An 11826-nucleotide genomic window follows, 5' to 3' on the forward strand; every position below is an offset into this window, starting at 1 on the left:
TTTCCCGCAGCATGTGCACAGCGGTTTGCGGTTTCCATAGGGTTTACATGTTACTGTAAACGCTATGGAAACTGCTGCGGACCCGCAGCATCAAAATCGCGGCGGTTCCGCGGTAAAAACCGCTAAGTGTGAATATAGCCTAAAAGACACCTGTCCACAACCTCAACCAGTCACACTCCAAACTCCACTATGGTGAAGACCAAAGAGCTGTGAGCTGATATTAACCCCTTAGCGACCGCCGATACGCCTTTTAACGGCGGCCGCTAAGGGTACTTAAACCACAGCGCCGTTAATTAACGGCGCTGTGGAAAAAGTCCATAGCGCCCCCCAGAGGCCGATTTTCTCCGGGGTCTCGGCTGCCGAGGGTAGCCGAGACCCCAGAGAACATGATTCGGGGGGGTTTTAACCCACCCCGCATTTGCGATCGCCGGTAATTAACCGTTTACCGGCGATCGCAAAAAAAAAAAAAAGCGATCTCTTTTTAATTTCTCTGTCCTCCGATGTGATCGCACATCGGAGGACAGAGAAAAGGGGTCCCAGGTGGCCCCCCAATACTCACCTATCTCCCCCGGTGCTCCTCGTGTCTCCCGGTGGGCGCCGCCATCTTCAAAATGGCGGGCGCATGCGCAGTGCGCCCGCCGGCCGGCACCGGGAGAATCTTTGGGGTCTTGGCTGCCGGGGGTAGCCGAGACCCCAAAGAGCATGATCGGGGTCGGTATTACTGACCCCTGTTTTGCGATCGCCGGTAATTAACTGTTTACCGGCGACCGCAAAAAAAAAAAAGTAAAGTGTAATTCTCTGTCCTCTGATGTGATCGCACATCAGACGACAGAGAAATAGGGGGATTCGGGGACCCTAGCATACTCACCTAGGTCCCTGGATCCTCTTGCTGCTCCTCCTGGCCGCCGGCAGAAGAACACGGCGGACGCATGCCCAGTGCGCCCGCCATCTGTCTCCATCTGCCGGCCGGCAGGAGAACAGCAGTTGGGGCTAAAATTAGGGTTAGGGGTAGGGGTAGGGTTAGGGGTAGGGTTAGGGGTAGGGTTAGGGCTAGGGTTAGGGCTATGGTTGGGGCTAAATTTAGGGTTAGGGTTGGGGCTAAATTTAGGGTTAGGGTTGGGGCTAAATTTAGGGTTAGGCTTCTTTCACACTTACGTCGGTACGGGGCCGTCGCAATGCGTCGGCCCGACATACCGACGCACGTTGTGAAAATTGTGTGAAAAGCTGTAGTTTTTCAACGCATCCGCTGCCCAATCTATGTCCTGGGGAGGAGGGGGCGGAGTTACGGCCACGCATGCGCAGTCAGAAATGGCGGATGCGACGTACAAAAAAACGTTTCATTGAACGTTTTTTTGTGCCGACGCTCCGCCAAAACACAACTGATCCAGTGCACGACGGACGCGACGTGTGGCCATCCGTCACAATCCGTCGGCAATACAAGTCTATGGGCAAAAAACGCATCCTGCGGGCACATTTGCAGGATCCGTTTCTTGTCCAAAACGACGGATTGCGACGGAATGCCAAACGACGCAAGTGTGAAAGTAGCCTTAGGGCTAGGGTTAGGGTTGGGGCTAAAGTTAGGGCTAGGGTTGGGGCTAAAGTTAGGGTTAGAGCTGGGATTAGGGTAAGGGTTTGGATTAGGGTTGGTATTAGGGTTAGGGTTGGCATTAGGATTACGCTTGGGATTAGGGTTAGGTTTGGGATTAGGGTTAAGGTTAGGGTTGTGATTAGGGGTGTATTGGGATTAGGGTTAGGTTTGAGGTTAGGGTTGAGATTAGGATTAGGGGTGTGTTGGATTTAGGGTTTTGATTAGGGTTATGGTTAGGGTTGACATTAGGGTTGTTTTGGGGTAAGGGTTGTGATTATGGTTAGGGTTAGTGATTAGGATTATGGATCAGGTTGGGATTAGGGTTAGGGGTGTGTTGGGGTTAGGGTTGGAGCTAGAATTGGGGGGTTTCCACTGTTTAGGTACATCAGGGGGTCTCCAAACACGACAGCCAATTTTGCGCTCAAAAAGTCAAATGGTGCTCCCTCCCTTCTGAGCTCTGCCGTGCGCCCAAACAGTGGGTTACCCCCACATATGGGGCATCAGCGTACTCGGGATAAATTGGACAACAACTTCTGGGGTCCAATTTCTCTTGTTACCCTTGTGAAAATAAAAACTTGGGGGCTACAAAATCTTTTTTGTGAAAAAAAAAAATATTTTTTATTTTCACGACTCTGCATTCTAAACTTCTGTGAAGCACTTGGGCATTCAAAGTTCTCACCACACATCTATATAAGTTCCTTGGGGGGTCTAGTTTCCAAAATGGGGTCACTTGGGGGTTACTACAGTTTAGGTATATCAGGAGCCAGGCGCGGGCTGGCCCAGGTGGCAGAAATGCATATGCCCCCCGGGCCGGTGTCTAAGCAGCTGCACAGGGCCGCTGGAGGACTGGCAGTGACTAATACATAGCGCACCTGTAGTGCGCGATGGTGTCATCCCGCCAGCAGCCCTAACATGCAAGCTGCAGGGGTATGTGATGAGCAAGCTCCTATGCGCCACTGCCACTCTGAGGGAGAGAGCCAGCAGCCAAGATGAAAGGTCAGAATACCGGCATACCGGCCTGTGTGTGCACGGAGCTCCGGCTTCTCCTGCTCTTATCTGCTATCCCGGCAGAGAAGAAGAGATGGGGGAGGTGCCGGGACAGTGCAGAGCTGTGAGCAGGAGAAACTGAAGAGCTGCACATGGACATCAGCCGCCCCTGCACCACAGAGGAGAGTGTCTGTGTGTGTATGAGGAGAGAGTGTGTGTGTGTATGAGGAGAGTGTGTGTGTGTGTGTGAGCTGCGTGCGTGCGTGCGTGCGTGTGTGAGCTGCGTGTGTGTGTGAGCTGCGTGCGTGTGTGTGGGCTGCGTGCATGCGTGTGTGTGTGTGTGTGTGAGCTGCGTGCGTGTGTGCGTGTGAGCTGCGTGCATGTGTGTGTGTGAGCTGCGTGCGTGTGTGTGAGCTGCGTGCGTGTGTGTGCTGCGTGCATCTGTGAGCTGCATGTGTGTCATTATACAGTGGGGCCGTGCGTGTGCGTGTCATTATACAGTGGGGCCGTGCGTGTGCCTGTCATTATATAGTGGGGCCGTGCGTGTGCCTGTCATTATACAATGGGTGTGTGTGTGTGTGTCATTATACAGTGGGGCCGTGCATGTGCCTGTCATTATACAGTGGGGCCATGCGTGTGCGTGTCATTATACAGTGGGGCCGTGCGTGTGCCTGTCATTATATAGTGGGGCTGTGCGTGTGCCTGTCATTATATAGTGGGGCTGTGCGTGTGCCTGTCATTATATAGTGGGGCCGTGCGTGTGCCTGTCATTATATAGTGGGGCTGTGCGTGTGCCTGTCATTATACAGAGGGGGGCTGTGTGTGTGTGTGTCATTATACAGTGGGGCCGTGCGTGTGCCTGTCATTATACATTGGGGCCGTGCGTGTGCCTGTCATTATACAGTGGGGCTGTGTGTGTTTGTCATTATACAGTGGGGCTGTGCATGTGTGTCATTATACAGTGGGGCCGTGCGTGTGCCTGTCATTATACAGTGGGGCCGTGCGTTTGCCTGTCATTACACAGTGGGGCCGTGCGTGTGCCTGTCATACAGTGGGGCCGTGCGTGTGCCTGTCATTATAGAGTGGTGCTGTTGCGCGTGTGTGTGTGTGTGTCATTATACAGTCGGGCTGTGCGTGTGTGTGTCATTATACAGTGGGGCTGTACATGTGTGTGTGTGTATGTCATTATATAGTGGGGCTGTGTGTGTGTCATTATACAGTGGGGCTGTGCGTGTGTGTGTCATTATAGAGTGGGGCTGTGCGTGTCATACAGTAGGGCTGTGCGTGTGCCTGTCATTATATAGTGGGGTTGTGCGTGTGTGTCATTATACAGTGGGGCTGTGGGTGTGTGTTTGTCATTATACAGTGGGGCTGTGCGTGTGCCTGTCATACAGTGGGGCTGTGCATGTGTCATTATACAGTGGGGCTGTGCGTGTGTGTGTCATTATACAGTGGGGTTGTGCGTGTGTGTCATTATACAGTGGGGCTGTGCGTGTGTGTATGCCATTATACAGTGGGGCTGTGTGTGTATGCCATTATACAGTGGGGCTGTGCGTGTGTGTGTCATTATACAGTGGGGCTGTGCGTGTGTGTGTCATACAGTGGGGCTGTGCGTGTGTGTGTCATACAGTGGGGCTGTGTGTGTGTCATTATACAGTGGGGCTGTCTGTGTGTCATTATACAGTGGGGCTGTGCGTGTGCCTGTCATTATACAGTGGGGCTGTGCGTGTGCCTGTCATTATACAGTGGGGCTGTGCGTGTGCCTGTCATTATACAGTGAGGCTGTGCATGTGCCTGTCATACAGTGGGGCTGTGTGTGTGACATTATACAGTGGGGCTGTGCGTGTGTGGGTGTCATTATACAGTGGGGCTGTGTGTGTCATACAGTGGGGCTGTGGGTGTCATTATACAGTGGGGCTGTGGGTGTCATTATACAGTGGGGCTGTGTGTCATACAGTGGGGCTATGTGTGTGTCATTATACAGTGTGGCTGTGTGTGTGTGTCATTATACAGTGGGGCTGTGTGTGTCATTATACAGTGGGGCTGTGTGTCATTATACAGTGTAGCTGTGTGTGTGTGTCATTATACAGTGGGGCTGTGTGTCATTATACAGTGTGGCTGTGTGTGTGTGTCATTATACAGTGTAGCTGTGTGTGTGTGTCATTATACAGTGGGGCTGTGTGTCATTATACAGTGTGGCTGTGTGTGTGTGTCATTATACAGTGTGGCTGTGTGTGTGTGTCATTATACAGTGGGGCTGTGTGTCATTATACAGTGTGGCTGTGTGTGTGTGTCATTATACAGTGTGGCTGTGTGTGTGTGTCATTATACAGTGGGGCTGTGTGTCATTATACAGTGTGGCTGTGTGTGTGTGTCATTATACAGTGTGGCTGTGTGTGTGTGTCATTATACAGTGGGGCTGTGTGTCATTATACAGTGTGGCTGTGTGTGTGTGTCATTATACAGTGTGGCTGTGTGTGTGTGTCATTATACAGTGTGGCTGTGTGTGTGTGTCATTATACAGTGGGGCTGTGTGTCATTATACAGTGTAGCTGTGTGTGTGTGTCATTATACAGTGGGGCTGTGCATGTGTCTGTCATTATACAGTGGGGCTGTGCGTGTGCCTGTCATTATACAGTGAGGCTGTGCATGTGCCTGTCATACAGTGGGGCTGTGTGTGTGACATTATACAGTGGGGCTGTGCGTGTGTGGGTGTCATTATACAGTGGGGCTGTGTGTGTCATACAGTGGGGCTGTGTGGGTGTCATTATACAGTGGGGCTGTGGGTGTCATTATACAGTGGGGCTGTGTGTCATACAGTGGGGCTATGTGTGTGTCATTATACAGTGTGGCTGTGTGTGTGTGTCATTATACAGTGTAGCTGTGTGTGTGTGTCATTATACAGTGGGGCTGTGTGTCATTATACAGTGTGGCTGTGTGTGTGTGTCATTATACAGTGTGGCTGTGTGTGTGTGTCATTATACAGTGGGGCTGTGTGTCATTATACAGTGTGGCTGTGTGTGTGTGTCATTATACAGTGTGGCTGTGTGTGTGTGTCATTATACAGTGGGGCTGTGTGTCATTATACAGTGTGGCTGTGTGTGTGTGTCATTATACAGTGTGGCTGTGTGTGTGTGTCATTATACAGTGGGGCTGTGTGTCATTATACAGTGTGGCTGTGTGTGTGTGTCATTATACAGTGTGGCTGTGTGTGTGTGTCATTATACAGTGTGGCTGTGTGTGTGTGTCATTATACAGTGGGGCTGTGTGTCATTATACAGTGTAGCTGTGTGTGTGTGTCATTATACAGTGGGGCTGTGCATGTGTCTGTCATTATACAGTGGGGCTGTGTGTGTGTGTGTGTGTGCCATTGGTGCATTCACTCTGTCATTCTTTGGACTGCAGACTTGTGCTTCTCACATTGCTGGCAGTGCTGTGGTCATTTGGCGGGTGTGTGGCTGTAATGCGGTCACATGCCGACCAGACTTGCATGGCCTAATGCAACTGTATTGAACAAGGCCCAAAACAGTCTAGTCGAAATGTGGCTGGGAATATATATATCGCATGCTTGCAGTCACAAGACCACCTGTTGCCGGCACCAGAGAATCTTCATAGCGCATGATATGAGGATTCACACATAGTGTCTGTAGACATGTAGCATAAGATCCGACAACCCCTTTAAGGATGAGCCGCTACTCATGGGCCACTGCTATGTGCTTGCCCCCCAGGCTAAAATTTGCCAGTCAGCCCCTGTCAGGAGCTCTGCAATCGCAACATAATGCCCACAGACCATTCTATCAAAGTCTGCATTCCAAAAAGGCGCTCCTTCCCTTCCGAGCTCTGCCGTGCGCCCAAACAGTGGTTTACCCCCACATATGGCGCATCAGCGTACTCGGGATAAATTGGACAACAACTATTGCAGTCCAATTTCTCCTGTTTCCCTTGTGAAAATAAAAACTTGGGGGCTACAATATCTTTTTTGTGGAAAAAAAAATATTTTTTATTTTCACGACTCTGCATTCTAAACTTCTGTGAAGCACTTGGGCATTCAAAGTTCTCACCACACATCTAGATAAGTTCCTTGGGGGGTCTAGTTTCCAAAATGGGGTCACTTGTGGAGGGTTTCTACTGGTTAGGTACATCAGGGGCTCTGCAAACGCAACATAATACCCGCAGACCATTCTATCAAAGTCTGCATTCCAAAACAGCGCTCCTTCCTTCCGAGCTCTGCTGTGCGCCCAAACAGTGGTTTACCCCCACATATGGGGTACCAGCATACTCAGGACAAATTGGACAACAACTTTTGGGGTCCAATTTCTCTTGTTACCCTTGTGAAAATAAAAACTTGGGGGCTAAAAAATCTTTTTTGTGGAAAAAAAAAATATTTTTTATTTTCACGGCTCTGCATTATAAACTTCTGTGAAGCACTTGGGCATTCAAGGTTCTCACCACACATCTAGATAAGTTCCATGGGGGGTCTAGTTTCCAAAATGGGGTCACTTCTGGGGGATTTCTACTGTTTAGGCACATCAGGGGCTCTCCAAACGCGACATGGTGTCCGATCTCAATTCCAGCCAATTCTACATTGAAAAAGTAAAACGGCACTCTTTCTCTTCCAAGCTCTGCGGTGCGCCCAAACAGTGGTTTACCCCCACATATTGGGTATCGACGTACTCAGGAGAAATTGCACAACAACTTTAGTTGTCTAATTTCTCCTGTTACCCTTGTGAAAATAAAAATTTGTGGGCAAAAAGATCATTTTTGTAGAAAAAATGCAATTTTTTTTTTCACGGCTCTACGTTATAAACTTCTGTGAAGCACATGGGGGTTCAAAGTGCTCGCCACACATCTAGATAAGTTCCTTAAGGGGTCTAGTTTCCAAAATGGTGTCACTTGTGGGGGTTTTCCACTGTTTAGGCACATCAGGGGCTCTCCAAACGCGACATGGCGTCCAATCTCAATTCCAGCCAATTCTACATTGAAAAAGTAAAACGGCACTCCTTCTCTTCCAAGCTCTGCGGTGCGCCCTAACAGTGGTTTACCCCCACATATTGGGTATCAGCATACTCAGGAGAAATTGCACAACAACTTTTGTGGTCTAATTTCTCCTGTTACCCTTGTGAAAATAAAAATTTGTGGGCAAAAAGATCATTTTTGTAGAAAAAATGCGATTTTTTTTTTCACGGCTCTACATTATAAACTTCTGTGAAGCACATGGGGGTTCAAAGTGCTCACCACACATCTAGATATGTTCCTTAAGGGGTCTAGTTTCCAAAATGGGGTCACTTGTGGGGGGTTTCCACTGTTTAGGCACATCAGAGGCTCTCCAAACGCGACATGGCGTCCAATCTAAATTCCAGCCAATTCTACATTGAAAAAGTAAAACGGGGCTCCTTCACTTCCAAGCTCTGCGGTGCGCCCAAACAGTGGTTTACCCTCACATATGGGGTATCGACGTATTCAGGAGAAATCGCACAACAACTTTTGTGGTCTAATTTCTCCTGTTACCCTTGTGAAAATAAGAATTTGTGGGCGAAAAGATCATTTTTGTGTAAACAAAAGCGATTTTTTATTTTCACGGCTCTACGTTATAAACTTCTGTGAAGCACTTGGGGGTTCAAAGTGCTCACCACACATCTAGATAAGTTTCTTAAGGGGTCTAGTTTCCAAAATGGTGTCACTTGTGGGGGGTTTCCACTGTTTAGGCACATCAGGGGCTCTCTAAACGTGACATGGCGTCCGATCTCAATTCCAGCCAATTCTGCATTGAAAAAGTCAAACGGCGCTCCTTCACTTCTAAGTTCTGCGGTGCGCCCTAACAGTGGTTTACCCCCACATATGGGGTATTGGCGTATTCAGGAGAAATTGCATAACAAAATTTATGGTTACATTTCTGTTGGTTCTGAATTAAGATGTTTGCAAAAAAAAGTTAAATGTTCATTTTTTCCTTCCACATTGTTTCAGTTCCTGTGAAGCACGTAAAGGGTTAATAAACTTCTTGAATGTGGTTTTGAGAACCTTGAGGGGTGTAGTTTTTAGAATGGTGTCACACTTCATTATTTTCTATCATATAGACCCCTCAAAATGACTTCAAATGTGATGTGGTCCCTAAAAAAAAATGGTGTTGTAAAAATGAGAAATTGCTGGTCAACTTTTAACCCTTATAACGCCCTAACAAAAAAAAATTTTGTTTCTAAAATTGTGCTGATGTAAAGTAGACATGTGGGAAATGTTATTTATTAACTATTTTTCGTGACATATCTCTCTGATTTAAGGGCATAAAAATACAAAGTTTGAAAATTGCAAAATTTTAAAAATTTTCGCCATATTTCCGTTTTTTTCATAAATAATCGCAAGTAATATCGAAGAAATGTTACCACTAACATGAAGTACAATATGTCACGAAAAAACAATCTCAGAATCAGCGGGATCCGTTGAAGCGTTCCAGAGTTATAACCTCATAAAGTGACAGTGGTCAGAATTGCAAAAATTGGCCTGGTCATTAAGTACCAAATTGGCTCTGTCACTAAGGGGTTAATAGTCTGGGAAGCTGCATGGATATTACCCCCTGCTATAAACATCAGCCCCCAATCGTCGGCTTTCCCTCTGCTGGTTAAAAATATGCGGGATCCCACACCATTTTTTTTTCAGAAAAATAATATTTTATTAACCACTGCCAATACGCCTTTTAACGGTGGTAGTTAAGGGTACTTAAACCACAGCGCCGCTTTTTAACGGCACTGAGGTTTAAGGGTATAGTGCCCCCAGGGCCGCCATCAGGGCATTACAGCCGTGACTGGCGTATGGGGCCCGGTGAGCAGAGGGGGCCCGTATCGGGCCCCCTCTTACCTGCTCACCGGGCCCCTGCCGGCAGCCGCAGGCTAAACCGGGCCCTTAGCGGCGGCCGGCGCTACAGCTGTACGCTATTGACATGCGGGCCCGCGCCCGCACGTCAATAGTTAACAGCCGCAGCGTGCAGGTCGCCGGCGTCTGACGTCATTGTCAGTCGCCGGCGAGTGCACAGTGCAGCTGCGTGGAGAGATCAGGAGCGCGGCAGGTAAGCAGAACTTTTTTTTTTTTTCTATTGAGAGCGGCGATCCGAGGGGGGGGGACAGAAGGCTGGACACAGAGGGGGCAGTAAAGCTGGACACAGAGGGGGCAGAAGGCCGCTGGACACAGGGGGGCAGTAAAGCTGGACACGGGGGGCAGAAGGCTGGACACAGAGGGGGCAGTAAAGCTGGACACAGAGGGGGCAGAAGGCCGCTGGACACAGGGGGGCAGTAAAGCTGGACACGGGGGGGGGGGGGGGGGCAGAAGGCTGGACACAGAGGGGGCAGTAAAGCTGGACACAGAGGGGGCAGAAGGCCGCTGGACACGGGGGGCAGAAGGCTGGACACAGAGGGGGCAGTAAAGCTGGACACAGAGGGGGCAGAAGGCCGCTGGACACAGGGGGGCAGTAAAGCTGGACACGGGGGGCAGAAGGCTGGACACAGAGGGGGCAGTAAAGCTGGACACAGAGGGGGCAGAAGGCCGCTGGACACAGAGGGGGCAGTAAAGCGGGACACAGAGGGGGCAGAAGGCCGCTGGAAACGGGGGGCAGAAGGCTGGACACAGAGGGGGCAGTAAAGCTGGACACAGGGGGGGCAGTAAAGCTGGACACGGGGGGCAGAAGGCCGCTGGACACAGGGGGGCAGTAAAGCTGGACACGGGGGGCAGAAGGCTGGACACAGAGGGGGCAGTAAAGCTGGACACAGGGGGGGCTGTTATGGCTGGCAATCAGGCAACACAGCGTGCAGTAATCAGCGCACATACAGAGATCTGGCAATAACCAAAAACAATAAGACGAGCTCTGAGACGTGGAATCTCTGTAGACTGCAGTACCTGATCTATCCTCACACAACTATAAGCAGCAGTGGATTGCGCCTATCACTACCTATGCAACTCGGCACTGCCTGAGGAGCTGACTAGCCTGAAGATAGAAATACAAGCCTGACTTACCTCAGAGAAATACCCCAAAGGAATAGGCAGCCCCCCACATATAATGACTGTTAGGAAGATGAAAAGACAAACGTAGGAATGAAATAGATTCAGCAAAGTGAGGCCCGATATTCTAGACAGAGCGAGGATAGCAAAGAGAACTATGCAGTCTACAAAAAACCCTAAAACGAAAACCACGCAAAGGGGCAAAAAGACCCACCGTGCCGAACTAACAGCACGGTGGTGCACCCCTTTGCTTCTCAGAGCTTCCAGCAAAAGTTAATAGCAAGCTGGACAGAAAAAACAGAAAACAAACTAGAAGCACTTATCTAGCAGAGCAGCAGGCCCAAGGAAAGATGCAGTAGCTCAGATCCAACACTGGAACATTGACAAGGAGCAAGGAAGACAGACTCAGGTGGAGCTAAATAGCAAGGCAGCCAACGAGCTCACCAAAACACCTGAGGGAGGAAGCCCAGAGACTGCAATACCACTTGTGACCACAGAAGTGAACTCAGCCACAGAATTCACAACAGTACCCCCCCCTTGAGGAGGGGTCACCGAACCCTCACCAGAACCCCCAGGCCGACCAGGATGAGCCACATGAAAGGCACGAACAAGATCTGGGGCATGGACATCAGAGGCAAAAACCCAGGAATTATCTTCCTGAGCATAACCCTTCCATTTGACCAGATACTGGAGTTTCCGTCTAGAGACACGAGAATCCAAAATCTTCTCCACAATATACTCCAATTCCCCCTCCACCAAAACAGGGGCAGGAGGCTCCACAGATGGAACCATAGGTGCCACGTATCTCCTCAACAACGACCTATGGAATACATTATGTATGGAAAAGGAGTCTGGGAGGGTCAGACGAAAAGACACCGGATTGAGAATCTCAGAAATCCTATACGGACCAATAAAACGAGGTTTAAATTTAGGAGAGGAAACCTTCATAGGAATATAACGAGAAGATAACCAAACCAGATCCCCAACACGAAGTCGGGGTCCCACACGGCGTCTGCGATTAGCGAAAAGCTGAGCCTTCTCCTGGGACAAGGTCAAATTGTCCACTACCTGAGTCCAGATCTGCTGCAACCTGTCCACCACAGAATCCACACCAGGACAGTCCGAAGACTCAACCTGTCCTGAAGAGAAACGAGGATGGAACCCAGAATTGCAGAAAAATGGAGAGACCAAGGTAGCCGAGCTGGCCCGATTATTAAGGGCGAACTCAGCCAACGGCAAAAATGACACCCAATCATCCTGGTCAGCGG

This window comes from Ranitomeya imitator, chromosome 4 (assembly GCF_032444005.1).
Source record: "Ranitomeya imitator isolate aRanImi1 chromosome 4, aRanImi1.pri, whole genome shotgun sequence".
In the NCBI taxonomy this organism is placed as follows: Eukaryota; Metazoa; Chordata; class Amphibia; order Anura; family Dendrobatidae; genus Ranitomeya; species Ranitomeya imitator.